Source organism: Schistocerca piceifrons, chromosome 6, assembly GCF_021461385.2.
Source record: "Schistocerca piceifrons isolate TAMUIC-IGC-003096 chromosome 6, iqSchPice1.1, whole genome shotgun sequence".
NCBI lineage: Eukaryota > Metazoa > Arthropoda > Insecta > Orthoptera > Acrididae > Schistocerca > Schistocerca piceifrons.
Window position 1 is genome coordinate 237,564,592 of NC_060143.1, and position 16,674 is coordinate 237,581,265.

Below are 16,674 nucleotides of genomic sequence, written 5' to 3' on the forward strand. Positions count from 1 at the left end.
AGGGAATCAGTGGTCGGGAAGGGTGTGAGACAGGGTTGTAGCCTCTCCCCGATGTTATTCAATCTGTATATTGAGCAACCAGTAAAGGAAACAAAAGAAAAATTCGGAGTAGGAATTAAAATCCATAGAGAGAAGAAATAAAAACTTTGAGGTTCACCGATGACATTGTAATTCTGTCAGAGACAGCAAAGGACCTGGAAGAGCAATTGAAGGGAATGGACAGTGTCTTGAAAGGAGGGTATAAGATGAAAATCAACAAAAGCAAAACGAGGATAATGGAATATAGTTGAATTAAGTCAGGTGATGCTGAGGGAATTAGATTAGGAAATGAGACACGTAGTAGTAGTGGGGAGCAAAATAACTGATGATGTTCAAAGTAGAAAGAATATAAAATGTAGACTGGCAATGGCAAGGAAAGCGTTTCTGAAGAAGAGAAATTTGTTAACATCGAGTATAGATTTAAGTGTCAGGAAGCCTTTCCTGAAAGTATCTGTGTGGAGTGTAGCCATGTATGGAAGTGAAATATGGACGATAAATAGTTTGGACAAGAAGAGAATAGAAGCTTTCGAAATGTGGTGCTACAGAAGAATGCTGAAGATTAGATGGGTAGATCACATAACTAATGATGAAGTATTGAATAGAATTGGGGAGAAGAGGAGTTTGTGGCACAACTTGACTAGAAGAAGGGACCAGTTAGTTGGACATGTTCTGAGGCATCAAAGGATCACAAATTTAGCATTGGAGGGCAGCGTGGAGGGTAAAAATCGTAGAGGGAGACTAAGAGATGAATACTCTAAGCAGATTCAGAAGGCTGTAGGTTGCAATAAGTACTGGGAGATGAAGAAGCTTGCACAGGATAGGGTAGCATGGAGAGCTGCATCAAACCAGTCTCAGGACTGAAGACCACAAAAACAACAAGAACAAAAGCATAAACCACTCTCGTTATGCCAAGTGAGCCATCGAAAGCATGAAGAGAGTATTTTGCGGTTTTTTTACGGATTTTCATTCATCGGCAGTGAAAAAAAACAAAAAAGGATCCCGATTTTGTTGCAAACAATGCAACTTCGAATTTTTCTTGAAGCCTTTAGTGCCATTTTCTTTATTTCCTGTACGATTGTACAATTTCGGCCTTAGCCCGAAAACGAAAGTTTCATACATTGGATACATTAGTGACACTTGTGATTTTGACGTAGGAACAAGTCGTATCTGTGGATACTCTAGGTGCATTAAAAGATCAGCCAGACAGTATTAAATGAGCAAAAAGACCTGCGAAATGGGAAATTCCTAGACAACTTTCTTGCAGTTTTAGGGCGAAGCGTTACAAAAGCATAAATGTAAAATTATCGCTACACTCATTAGTAAATATGACTGTAATGCGAAACATCAAATAACCATAAAGCAGTTTTTACTAGACTCTCATGGTTCCCAATACTATCTCATTAGAATAGTGTGATAAATGTGATGTATAAGATCTTTGTACCAACTGTTCAAAAATGACGTGCTCCTACAATAACAGAACAAATATTTTCAAGTTACTTTAAAGAAATTACATACAGTCATATTTACACCAATGATGAACGATAATTAAATATAACTGAGAACAAAAGCATATGAAAGTTAAGTAGCAAAATTCTGTAAAATAATTACAATCTTCCTTGTGTTAAGTACGTTATATACTGTATAAGAGCTTTGCAACAACTGCTCGAAAGTAAAGTGCTCCTAAAATACCGTGAACACCTCGAACTAATCTATGAGCATGATATGATGTCATAGGACGTATATGACATAATCTGTTACCAAAAAATCACCCCTAAAGTAAGTTATAATGCGCCTAGTATATCTACAGATATGACTTGTTCCTACATCAAAATCACAAGTGTCACTAAAGGGCCCAATGTATGAAACTTCCGTTTTAGATATTTGAAAATGACATAAGGCCGAAATTGTACAAACGTACGGGAAACAAAGAAAATGGCAGCTGAAGGCTTCAAGAAATCATTCAAAAAATTCATAACAGCTGCGTACCCTATCGCACTGGAAATTCGAATTGTTTGTAGGTACACGATTTGAATCGTCCAATGCTAGAAAAAGTATTATTGAAATGAGTATCTTAAAATTCATTGAAAAGCATTGAACTCAATGGACGAATAAACAGGCTAAGCAACGTAGGGGTATAAACATAAAACTGGGGATAAATCGGCAGGAGATAGCGGGAGGGGATGCGAGTGGGGCGCAACGTGGAAGTTCTCCCCTGGGCGAAAGTTATACTAGTTAGGCCACGGTCCGTGGCAGAAATTTTCCATATACAAAATACTTAGGAGTTTCCATACGGAGCGATTTGAGAGACAAAGAGAGACACAGAAAAAAAACTTCTCAGCATCCGTTTCTGAGTGGCTAGGGACTCCAAGGAAGACATTAATAAGTGAATAACCAGACGGACGTTTGAATCAAGGCCGTATCGAAGCAAGTACCGACGGAACATCATACTAAAACCTTTGGACGTGATTTCATAGTGTTGTTTATGGTTATGCTACCATTCGAAATTGAAAAGCGACGTAACGCTGGTTAATGTTAGCGTTGAAACTTTGCGCAAAGATCCCTGAAAACGAGTTAAAATTGATTGGCAAGCGGTCGGTGACGGCTATTAAGGTGTAAACACCGCCAAGTGTCAGTCTTCTTATCAAGTTTTTCGACTTTTTACTCCTTTGCACTGCAAAACTAGCAGGAAATGTGTCTTGTGTGGGTAGTTCATTTCGTAATCAATATTCCTTGCCTCGTCTCCCCCCCCCCCCTTCCCCGCCGGACATATATATCAGTGAGAAGAAGCTAGACGTGATATTTGCATACGGTGACTGTCCAAGAAATGCTGTACAAAGAAATACAGTACAACGGTATAGAGATCGATATTGTGATCATCGGTGTCTGACGAGTGAAGCACTTGCAGAAATTACGAGACGAGCAACCTGAACGCCAGAGGGTGAGAAAGAAGATTGCACCTGATCACATTTTTCTGTTACGTTACTGGCCATGAGTAAGTCGAAGCAACAGGAGTAGTAAAATATCTGTAAGTAACGTAACAGGGGACGACCACATAAAATTAATTATACGAAGACCACAAACTAGGCTGAGGTTTGCCGGGAAAAACCCAAGGAAATGTAACTCATCCACGGAAAAAGCCGCTTGCAAAATACTCGATTCATAAACACTGTTGTCAAAAAATGGTTCAAATGGCTCTGAGCACTATGGGACTTAACTTCTGAGGTCATCAGTCCCCTAGAACTTAGAACTACTTAAACCTAACTAACCAAAGGACAACACACACATCCATGCCCGAGGCAGGATTCGAACATGCGGCCATAGCGGTCACCCGGTTCCAGACTGTAGCGCCTAGAACCGCTCGGCCACTACTGTTTGTCAGACTGCATTAATTATCAGGTAGTATTAGAGAAGGAGATATAGAAGATCCAAAGAGAAGTGACGCTCTTTCGTCGTTTTCCTCAAGTAAGCGCAAGAAGGTTACGGAGTTGCTCAAATATGCTGTAAGTGAGGTGTTGTGCATCACAGACAGATTTACTGCTAAAATTTCAGAGAATGCAGCCCAAGAAGGGTCATATATTATATGAGGGGTGCAGTCATAAAGTTTTTAAGTTTCACCTCGAAACAAAGAGAAATTAGGTAATTAATTTTTTCATTTTTTATTTTGCCGTTACGTATCTCCAGCCTGGTACAGCTTGTTCGCAGTACGCTGACGATTTTACTTGTGCTGCCAGGAGCGGAGAAAATTCGCACTAGTTGAGAGATATTCTACATTTACATCCATACTCCGCAAGCCACCTGACGGTGTGTGGCGGAGGGTACTTTGAGTACCTCTATCGGTTCTCCCTTCTATTCCAATCTCTTATTGTTCGTGGAAAGAAAGATTGTCGGTATGCCTCTGTGTGGGCTCTAATCTCTCTGATTTTATCCTCAGATATCTTCGCGAGATATACGTAAGAGGGAGCAATATACTGCTTGACTCCACGGTGAAGGTATGTTCTCGAAACTTCAACAAAGGCCTGTACCGAGTTACTGTGCGTCTCTCCTGAATAGTCTTCCACTGGAGTTTATTGTTGTGACGTAACAAGACTGTTACGCCACACTGAAGTAGCCGAAAGAAAGGCACGCGTACACACACGCCGACGGGCGTGAATTCTGGAACAGGATAACTATTGAATGGTAGCAAGAAAAGTACGTAGCTGCTTTATACTTAACTTTATTAGTTGATGACTACAGCGTTCTTCTTGAGACATTTATGCGATAACTCTCAAACTATGTAAGACTAATGGCGCCTTGCTAGGTCGTAGCCATGGACTTAGCAGAAGGCTATTCTAACTGTCTCTCGGCAAATGAGAGGAGGGCTTCGTCCGTATTGTCGCTAGCAATGTCGTCGTACAACTGGGGCGAGTGCTCGTTCGTATATCGAGACCTGCCTTGTGGTGGCGCTAGGTCTGCGATCACACAGTGGCGACACGCGGGTCCGACATGTACTAAATGGACCGCGGCCGATTTAAGCTACCACCTAGCAAGTGTGGTGTCTGGCGGTGACACCACATTTATCTATGATCTCCGTAACGCTTTCGGGATTACTAAATGATCCTGTAACGAAGCGCACTGCTCTCCGTTGGATCTTCTCTATCTCTTCTATCAACCCTATCTGGTACGGATCCCACACTGGTGAGCAATATTCAAGCAGTGGGCGAACAAGTGTACTGTAACCTACTTCCTTTGTTTTTGGATTGCATTTCCAATGAATCTCAGTCTGGCATCTGCTTTACCGACGATCAACTTTATATGATCATTCCATTTTAAATCACTCCTAATGCGTACTCCCAGGTAATTTATGGAATTAACTGCTTCCAGTTGCTGACCTGCTATATTGTAGCTCAATGATAAAGGATATTCATTTGTCTCAGAGCGCTGCCAACGTAAAGTTGCCCCAAGACTCGAAGTATTACTGTATACATTTTAGGGGTAATGGTGCCAGCACTGCGGGAAGCAGCCGACGTGGCCTTCCCCTCACCGCTGCTCAGCCATTGACAGTCATTTAAGGGGGCAAGGCACGCCTGCTGCTATTCCCAACAGCCACTGCGCACATTACCGTGGAGAAGCTGTACGCATTGGAAATCTTGTGACATAGTATCGAACCACGCCGCTAGAAGAGACAAAAGGAAGTGGTACATCCCTGTCGTCAAATTATCAATTGTACGATACTGTGGGGCAAGGGTTTCGGTATTTGGACTTGCAGAGAAGCACCTGCAAACAAACGGAAAATTAATTACGTAACTTCATTTTTAGGTGACAATTAAAACTTTATGTGACTACCTCTCGTATTAGTTGCTCCTACATGTACTGAAGTGATATCAGGTGTTCCCCAGGGAAGCGTCCTGGGACCTCTGCTGTTCCTGATCTGTATAAATGACCTGGGTGACAATCTGAGCAGTTCTCTTAGGTTGTTCGCAGATGATGTTGTAATAGCTAGGAATGACCATCAAAATAAAATAAGAGAAATCAGAGCTCGAGCAGAAAGGTTTAGGTGTTCGTTTTTCTCGCGCGCTGTTCGGGAGTGGAATGGTAGAGAGATAGTATGATTGTGGTTCGATGAACCCTCTGCCAAGCACTTAAATGTGAATTGCAGAGTGATCATGTAGATGTAGATGTAGATGTACCACGCAATATGACCATGGTGCTAAAATCAGAGAATTTTGTGCTCATAATGGATCTTACATACAGTTTTTGTGGGAAGAAAGTAGGGCCAGTGGGGGGACTGAGGGTTGGAATAAATAGTGGTACCATGAGTTCCCACCACTTTGCTTGCGGAGTAGAGGTGTAGATTTAGGTAGGAACTTCTCCGACCACACGCGCCCCCTTCGCATCTGCTGTTACGTAGTGGAGACTCTTAGCAATTTCTACGGAAAACTGTGTTTTACACATGTCTGGAAGTGGCGCGTACAGAGTTTTCCCTGGCCGTGCCTGGGACTGCGCTGTCGAGGCGGTCGTGTGGCGCGCAGGTGGAGCCGTCGCCATGGCGACCGGGCGGCGGCTGCAGCGCCCCAGCGCGAATCAATAATCGGCTCCAGAGGGTGGGCGGTGGAGGGGAGGGCGGGGAGGCAGAGGCAGGTGACCGGCCGGGCCGGCGTGCATTAAACATTACCTGCAGGCTGCGGACTAATGGAGTGGCCGGCACGTGGGGAAGGGGAGATAGCGCCATGATTCACGCCGCTCAGCCGATACACCATACTGCTCCTCGCGAGCACACGGCGCGAACAGGCGCAGGGCACTGCGAACGAACGGTCTGATGTCTTCCTACCCCGTTCGACGCTGTTCCATATAGCCGATTACAAACCAAGGTAGAGCATACGGAGTATCTACGCAAATACACTACTGGCCATTAAAATTGCTACACCACGAAGATGTGCTACAGACGCGAAATTTAACCGACAGGAAGAAGATGCTGTGATATGCAAATCATTAGCTTTTCAGAGCATTCACACAAGGTTGGCGCCGGTGGCGACACCTACAACGTGCTGACATGCGGAAAGTTTCCAACCGATTTCTCACACACAAACAGCAGTTGACCGGCGTTGCCTCCTCGTGTAAGGAGGAGAAATGCGTACCATCACGTTTCCGACTTTGATAAAGGTCGGATTGTAGCCTATCGCGATTGCGGTTTATCGTATCGCGACATTGCTGCTCGCGTTGGTCGAGATCCAATGACTGTTAGCATTGACGCCACTTTGAACAGTGGACGTTACATTTCGGATGTGTTACGACCCTTGGCTCTACCATTCATTCGATCCCTGCGAAACACTACATTTCAGCAGGATAATGCAAGACCGCATGTTGCAGGTCCTGTACGGGCCTTTCTGGATACAGAAAATGTTCCGACTGCTGCCCTGGCCAGCACATTCTCCAGATCTCTCACCAACTGAAAACGTCTGGTCAATGGTGGCCGAGCAACTGGCTCGTCACAATACGCCAGTTACTGCTCTTGATGAACTGTGGTATCGTGTTGAAGCTGCATGGGCAGCTGTACCTGTACACGCCATCCAAGCTCTGTTTGACTCAAAGCCCAGGCGTATCAAAGCCGTTATTACGGCCAGAGGTGGTTGTTCCGGGTACTGATTTCTCAGGATCTATTGCACCCAAATTGCGTGAAAATGTAATCACATGTCAATTCTAGTATAATATATTTGTCCAATGAATACCCGTTCATCATCTGCATTTGTTCTTGGTGTAGCAATTTTAATGGCCAGTAGTGTGCAAAGAACTTCTCCTTCTCCATGACAACTTGCACAAAACTTCATTGGACTGCTCTTCCTCATCCACCCAACAGCTCCGATCTCGCACCCTCCATCTTTTGGCCCTACGAAGGATGCACTCCGGAGAAGTAGTACGTGGATGACGGGGAGGTTATTGATGCAGTAAGACATTGGCTCCGGCGTCGAAAAGTAGAGTGGTACCTTGCGGACATACAGGCGCTACCAGTAAGACTGAACGGAGATTACGAGGGGCGTTTGAAAAGTCCGCGCAAAGTCCGAGAGATGGCACCACCGGCCCGTATCGAGATCATGTTTAGTTAGTAGCATCTTTGCAAAGAACGCACACCAAGTTTCAGCCATATTGGTTTATTTCTTTGTGTTGGCATTCGTGTGAATCAAGGGAGTCAAGAGACTGTCAAAAATGGACGGAAAAGAATTTCGTGTGATGATTAAACATTACTTTATGACAGGCAAAACGACTCAGGAGACTAAAGAGGAGCTTTATAAGCATTACGGTGACTCTGCACCTTCGATTAGAACAGTTTATAAGTGGTTTCAAGATTTTCGGAGTGACAATATGGGCACAAGTGATGCTGAACGTTCTGGACGCCGTGTGGCGGTTACGACTCCAGAAATCATGGAGAAAATCCATGATCTGGTGATGGATGACAGAAGAGTTAAGATGCGTGAGATTGCTAGTGCTGTGGGCATCTCGAATGAATGGGTACATCATATTTTGCATAAACATTTGGACATGTGAAAGCTATCCTCAAGATGGGTTCTGCGATTGGTCACGCTTGACCAAAAACGGAATCGTGTGAAGTGTCGCAAGGATTGTTTGCAGCTGTTCAGGAAGAATCCGCAGGACTTTAAGCGTCGTTTCGTCATTGTGAATGAAACATGTATACATTACTATATTCCTGAGACCAAATAACAATCTAAACAATGTCTTACCAAGGGAGAATCTGCACCAAAAAAGGCGAAGACTAATCCTTCGGCCGGAGAGGTTATGGCAACTGTCTTTTGGGATTCGCAAGGGATAATCCTCATCGACTATTTGGAAAAGGGTAAAACTATTACAGGTGCATATTATTCATCGTTACTGGACCGTTTGAAAACCGATCTGCAAGAAAAACGCCGGCGATAGAACCGCAAAAAAGTCCTTTTCCATTACGATAATGCACCAGCACATACCTCAGCAGTTGTGGTCGTAAAATTAATGAACATAGGATTCCAACTCGTTTCACATCCCCCCCTCCCTCCTCCTATTTTCAAGACTTGGCTCCCTCGGACTACTATTTGTTCCACAATTTGAAGAAATGGCTGGCGGGACAAAGATTCTATTCAAACGAGAAGCTGATTGCAGCATCTAATAGCTATTTTGCAGACAATTCCTATTATTCGGAAGGGATCAACAAATTAGAACAGTGTTGGACGAAGTGTATAAGTCTAAAAGGAGAGTATGTCGAAAAATAAAAAAGGTTTACCCCTTGTAGTCGGAAGAGTGGAGAATAATATGGTGGACTGGATTCCTGAATAAAGCCAACCTACTTTCAGAAAAAAGTGTTACATTACTTATTGAACGCCCCACGTACGTTATCGCCAAGTGATGTTAAGGGGGGTAGGACGTCAAACGGGCCGACTTGGAGCAGGAGAGGCATCACAGGACATTTCAATTTCTAGTGTCTATACTTTTACAAACAAAATTCATAAAACTTTTTCAGCATCACCAGGAAGGATTCAGGATTCAAACCCATTGCAGTGGACGTTCGAAAACATAACAAAATATTTTTTTTACATGCCAAATTTCATCATTTTTTCACTTACTAATGACTGCATTTGTTGCTATAGGTACACTTTTCTTCATAAGTTAAAGAGATTCTTCGATGAATTTTGCACAGCATACATACCATACTCACAGGTGTACGAAACTCTAGAATTTATTTTATTTATGAAAAAACGAATGAACTCTTATATTTTAAACTTCATGTTTAGAAAAAACACTAATTTTATAGTTAATTACCTCAATTTTTAACAGATTTGGAAAATTTTAGAGTTTCATACACCTTTAAGTATGGTTTGCATGCTGCGCAAAATTCATCGAAGAATCTCTCTTACTTATGGAGAAAAGTGTACCTATAGCAACAAATGCTGCCATTAGTAAGTGAAACAAATGATGAAATTTCACACGTAAAAAAAAAAAAAAATTACTTCGTTATGTTTTAGAACTTCCACTGCTATGAGTGTGAATTCTGAATCCTGCCTGGTGATGCTGACAAAGTTTTATGAATTTATTTGTAAAAGTATAGACAGTGGAAATTGAAATGTCCTGTTGTGTCTCTCATGCTCCAAGTCGGCCCGTTTGACGTCCTACCCCCCCCCCCCCCCCCTAAATCTTTGTTTTGGCGGTGTGGGTTGCGTATGATGGGATGTGTCCTTTTCTATGGTAACTACGGCCTAGCCTATTTTAGATTAAAGATGTGACAACGGAAGGTCCCTGTGGCTTCAGGGGGACCCACTTCGTTACACGCTGCTTGGCACACAGCGCGTGCGTTTCCCGCCGGACCGCCCTCCCCAGCTGTGGGGGTGGGGTGGTACGGCCCACGCACGCGCTCCCGCAACCCCCGCCGCTTCCGGCAGCCCCAATCTCATCACGCGCCAATTTGCTGCTCCGCACAGCCCCGCGCAGCGCAACACGCGTGCTGCGTCCCCCCAGGCTGTGTGCTTATTGACTGCAGGGTGTCCCTCTCTCCAGGCCCTGCCTCACGCCGACCCCAACGGTCTGCCGCGATGATGATTATTTTATCGGCCCCTCACCTGGCCCCCGCCAGCATCGGGAAACCGCTGGCGTCCCTCCCTCCCTCCCCCCTCTCCTCTCTCTCTCTCTCTCTCTCTCTCTCTCTCTCTCTCTCTCTCTCTCTCTCTCTCTCTCTCTCTGCCTTAACCAGTACGCTCGCCAGGCCCTAGATTTGCTCTTGGAAAGTGGGGAGGATTGGGTAGGCCTACGGCTGCTATCTGTGGGAACATCATGTCCATCTTATAACGAAATTAATTTATTGCATCTCTCAGCCTCTGGACACACAAACTGTACGGCCTGTTTCGACTTCTTAGTAAATCATCTTCAGATGCTCGTTCGTTAATATACAGGGTAATCAAAAAGTCAGTATACATTTGAAAACTGAATAAATCACGGAATAATGTAGATAGAGAGGTACAAATTGATACACATGCTTGGAATGACATGGGGTTTTATTAGAACCATAAAGATACAAAAGTTCAAAAAATGTCCGACAGATGGCGCTTCATCTGGTCAGAATAGCAATAATTAGCGTAACAAAGTAAGACAAAGCAAATATGATGTTCTTTACAGGAAATACTCAATATGTCCACCATCATTCCTCAACAATAGGTGTGGTCGAGGAATAATGTTGTGAACAGCACTGTAAAGCATGTCCGGAGTTATGGTGAGGCATTGGCGTCGGATGTTGTCTTTCAGCGTCCCTAGAGATGTCGGTCGATCACGATACACTTGCGACTTCAGGTAACTCCAAAGCGAATAATTGCACGAACTGAGGTCTGGGGACCTGGGAGGCCAAGCATGATGAAAGTGGCGGCTGAGCACACGATCGTCACCAAACGACGCTCGCAAGAGATCTTTCACGCGTCTAGCAATATGGGGTGGAGCGCCATCCTGCATAAACATCGTACGTTCCAGCAGGTGTTTATCAGCCAGACTGGGGATGACGCGATTCTGTAACATATCGGCGTACCTCTCACCCGTTACGGTAGCAGTTACGAAACCAGAATCATGCATTTCCTTGACGAAAAAAGGCCCGATAACGGTAGATGTGGTAAATCCAACCCATACCGTGACTTTCTCGTCGTGCAATGGAGTTTCCACGACAGTTCTAGGATTTTCGGCAGTTGTGGGCATTGACAGACCCTCGGAGCGTGAAATGAGCTTCGTCGGTCCACACCATCATTCTCGCCACAGCTGCATTTGTCATCGGACCTTTACCTGTTTGAATCCCCTTCTTATGGCGATAGGATCGTAACACTGAACTAGCACATTCCCCATTCTGATAATACAGCTTCACGAAAAGCGCCTTTTCAGGTAACGTCTACATACTGCGACTGCTGGCGCATCTGATTCTCCCTCTCATTACAGCTCCTTTTATACACGACTGTCATGACGTTTTGCTGTCCAGCGCCATCTGTCGGACATTTTATGAACTTTGCTTTTTTTGTAATAAAACCCCCTATAATTCCAAGCATGTGTGTCAATTTTCATCTCTCTATCTACATTATTCCGTGGTTTACTAAGTTTTCAAATTTATACTGACTTTTTGATCACCCGGTACTTTGCAATCAGACACTCCTTTGAAATACTCCTGTGTTACAGCTTTCGAACCTTTTCAGGCTCATCGTCAGATGGTGCATATCTAAGTTACATGTTTATTTCCATAGCGTAATGCTGGATACTGGTTTTGTCACAAGAAGATAGATAAAAAGACTCTAATACATCGCCATGAGTAATTTACGCGGCGAGTTGTATCGAAAAATGAATTATGTCGCATACTGAGGTAGTATGAGCGGCTTTGTAATTGGAAACCAATTAAAAGCTTCTGCTGTGGACGCCGATACTGTTTGTGTGACTCGAGGCCAATTTCGATATACGACAACCACTACATTGCGCTTAGGTAGAAATCCCACTTGGTATGTGTATGTTTGTGCATAGAGCGACCTAAGATCTGTGCACAATTTCCTGAAGCTAACACTCAAACTGATGAGAACTGTCTGATGATGATTAATTAATAAACAGAAACCGCTCTTAATACTGTCTCAATTGCCTGTGGCTGAGAGATACAAGAAAGGATTTCTCTGGGGCGTATTCATGCAAAACCCGCAGTATTTGAGGAAGTGAAAACATGTGGAATTCTTTGCGAAAATGTCGCTGCTCTTCTTTAAGGTTACCGGAACACTCTAAATGAAGGCTTGGCTCACCGTCAAATGAAGAAACCTACAAGTCAATTTTTCGGGCAGCTTTTGTTGCAGCCTAATGTTGCACTTTTTTTTTTTGCTCTGATTACCGGTTTCGATCGACTACTGATATCTTATAGTGGCTGCAAAGCGATCACTCGGTTGCAAGTGCCGTGTACAACAAGGGCTTATGTTGTCCTATCATATCTGGATAAAACTTGAACCGCCTTTGTTGTTATCATCATCAGTGGCAGGGAACCGACTGTCTACAAGTTAGCCGGCCGGAGTGGCCGAGCGGTTCTAGGCGCTACAGTCTGGAAGAGCGCGACCGCTACGGTCGCAGGTTCGAATCCTGCCTCGGGCATGGATGTGTGTGATGTCCTTAGGTTAGTTAGGTTTAAGTAGTTCTAAGTTCTAGGGAACTGATGACCTCAGAAGTTAAGTCCCATAGTGCTCAGAGCCATTTGAACCATTTTTTCTACATGTTATTGTCTAGTGGTGAACTTCTTAATGGCTGTCTTTCCATTGTGACGCAGTATTCATGAACCCCATAAAGGACAGAAATGCGGTAGCTAAAAGCCTGGTTTCATATTCAAGAGATACAGCTTTCAAATTTTAATGACAAGACACTATAGAAAATTTCCGCTCGGCCCTCTTGATTTACTTTTTCGTCAGTTTCCCTCAGTTTCTTGATGCGAACGCCAGTATAATTTCTCCAATAAGCCGCACCTGATTCCTTCTCTCATTCTTATGTAACTCAACCAGTATTCTGATGACCTCAATACCGGCGGGACGTTGAAGTCCAAAGATCGATTCACACCGGACGCCACGTCACGAAATGCAAAGCCTTCTCCCACGTAATATAAAACTCGGCATTCTCACCAACTGTCTCTGTAACGAACTATCGCAATAAGCGTAGATGCTTTTATATAAGAAAGTGAAAACAGTGGGTCTCATGTAAATACCGATCGGAAAAATTGTATGTGAGCACTGGCAGACAGTGTCACAGATTGCTGAGAAAAATAGTGTGATTTAAATTAATCCATCTGCTAATGAAGATAAAATTCTTTGGAATTAGTATTTTAACTTATATTTGACCTAATGTCTAATGTTCGCATCTAGAGTTGGAAACAAATTTTATTTGTCACCACTCTTCCGACTTGTTAAAAAAGTGTTGCCCCGCAAGATTTCCTCTCCTCTTTACGTCTCTGTAGCACTTGTACCACAGAAGTTATTTCCTGATGTCTTAACAGATGCTCTGTCATCCTGTTCCTCGTTTTTAGCCATTGTTTCTCACATATTATTCCCCTCGTCGATTCCGCAGGGAACCTCGTACTTTCGTATATTATCAGTCCACACTATTTTCATCATCATTCTATAAAATAACATCACATCTAAGACTCTTCGATTCTTTTCGTTTCCAGTTCCCCCTCAGGTCGTGATTCACCACATCAAAAATGGTTCAAATGGCTCTGAGCACTATGGGACTCAACTGCTGTGGTCATAAGTCCCCTAGAACTTAGAACTACTTAAACCTAACTAACCTAAGGACATCACACACATCCATGCCCGAGGCAGGATTCGAACCTGCGACCGTAGCGGTCGTGCGGTTCCAGACTGTAGCGCCTAGAACCGCTCGGCCACTCCGGCCGGCTTTCACCACATCCATAAAGTATTGTGCTCCAGGTGTAGGTCCTCAGAAATATTTCTTTTTCAGATTAATTATTTCACTTGATATCAATGGAATTCTTTTGGCCAGAGGCGGTGGCCGAGCGGTTGTAGGCACTTCGGTCCGGAACCGCACGACTGCTACGGTCGCAGGTTCGAATCCTGCCTCGGGCATGAATGTGTATGATGTCCTCAGGTTAGTTAGGTTTAAGTAGTTCTAAGTTCTAGGGGACTGATGACGTCAGATGTTAAGTCCCATAGTGCTCTGAACCATTTAAATTCTTTTGGCGAAGAGTGCAGTCTCTGTGTGTGCTCTTCTGTTTTCTTTTATGTCAATCTTAGTCCGTTACGCATTATGTTGCTTCCAATGGTGCGGATTCAAGAAAAGAAAAACCACTGTAGCAAGCACCGACGTAAGCAAATTATTATGATTGTATTAAAATGTTTTATATATTTTATTGTGATTATTATTAAAGGCATCTGCAATACGTTAAATGTGGGGATGACGGCAAATTAAATTGCGTGGGTGGGGGGTGGGGAGGACAGTGAGAATATCTGACTCCGTCTAGAACCGAACCCTGGATGCACACTTGGGTTCCCCGGTAGCAGATAAAATTATTTCATCTGCTACGTGGTTTGCAATCTTTATATGAGGTTTGTCGCTACTTTACAGTCCGGAACCGCGCGAGTGCTACGGTCGCAGGTTCGAATCCTGCCTCGGGCATGGATGTGTGTGATGTTCTTAGGTTAGTTAGGTTTAAGTAGTTCTAAGTTCTAGGGGACTGATGACCTCAGCAGTTGAGTCCCGTAGTGCTCAGAGCCATTTGAACCATTTTTTTGTCGCTACTTTTATTTCTGCTGCACCTTAATACTTTTGCCTCCCGTCGGTTCATTCTCGGTCCATATTATTACCCACATAATTTTTGCTTATTAGACCTTTTTATTAGTGTATCACGATCAGCTGATTTCGACCTCATACGATCTGTAAGTACCGACTTAAAAATTCAATATTACATCAGTCTCTGTCCACAAATGTATCAGATACTTTCGTATGTTATGAAATTTACATGTAAACAGTGCATTTCTGTAATCAGTAACTTAACACACACACACACACACACACACACACACACACACACACACACACACACACATATATATATATATATATATATATTGACGCGTCACAATTCAGATCACGCAACTGACCGTGATAGACTAATTAAGGAAACATAACGTCATTTAATAATTTGATACAGGCGGCGTGTCTCAGTTCTAATTCATAATCAGTCGATATTCTTTGCTCATCTTATTTCATCTACATCCAAACACATACTGCGCAAGCCATGGGGGAGGGTACTACGTACCACTGCTATTATAGTCGTTTCCTGTCTAATTCCACTCGCAAATAGAACGTCTCTCATCTTCGTGCCTCTTACGCGAAATGTACTATGGCGGCAGTAGAGTCGATCTGCAGTCGGCCTCAAATGCCGGTTCTCTAAATTTTCGCAGTAGTGTCTCGCAAAAAGAGAGTCGTCTTCCCTCCACGGATTTCCATTTGAGTTCCCGAAGCCTCTCCGTAATAACTGCGTTCTGACAGTCCCTAACGGTAACATATTCTGTCAGGACACCTCTAAAGTGCTTCGATGTCGTTCTTTAATCCGACCTGCTGGGTACCCAAACACTCGAGCTGTATTCAAGAATGGGTCGTATTAGCCTTCTACACGCCGTCTCCTTTACAATATTTTTATCTTGGAACTCTTCCATTGGTTCGTGTTTGCATAGAAAAACAGTAATATCAAAAATTGAGTCCGCCTTGATGCAAAAGACCTTGCTATTCGTTTATTTCTTTATTCTCGCAAACCAGTTTCGGCGACAAATATCACCATCATCAGTGGGTTTTATACAGTAAATAAGATTTAAAAAAACCACTGATGAGGGTGATATTTGTCGCCGAAACTAGTTTGGGAGAATAAAGAAATAATCGAATAACAAGGCGTTTTGCATCATGGCGGACTCAATTTGTGATATTACTGTCTCCTTTACAGATGAGCTACACTTTCCCAAAATTCTCGCAATGAAACTAAGTCGAGCATTCGCCTCCCCTACTACCAAACTGACGTGTTCGATCCATTTCATTTCTTAATGCAACACTACACCTAGATATTTAATCAATGTGACTGTGTCAAGCAGTACACCTCTAATGCTGTATTCGAACATTACAACATTGTTTTTCGTATTCATCCGCACTAACTTATATTTTCCTGGATTCAGAGTAATCTGCCATTCATCACACCAACTAGAAATTCTGTGTGAGCCGCCTTCTATCCTTATTTTTAAGTTATAACTACGGCCTTCTCGATTTATACGTGCACGGATTCTGAGCAGTGATACACTGGTCGTCGAGGGCCGTGAGTATCAACACGCAACCCGTAAGCGGTGACGTTGGGAGATGGGACGGACTGAGGAATTCCTAACGAGCCTGGTGTGGGACTTGACCACAGGTCTCAGAGGAAGTGCGAGGTACCACCTCATCTGCGTTGTTACCTGCTCAGCGGCTAGACCTGGTATTTCCAGGGATGGCCCGCAGGCTTACGCGGCCGCGTGTAGGCATCGCTTCCTGCTTTACTGCCTGGACCACCGAAGTGTCTCTGCCCAGTAGCCGACACTTCGCCGGTGCTTCTGGGTACTTTGGCGGCCGTCTTCTCTCTGAAGCCTTCCGGCCGCA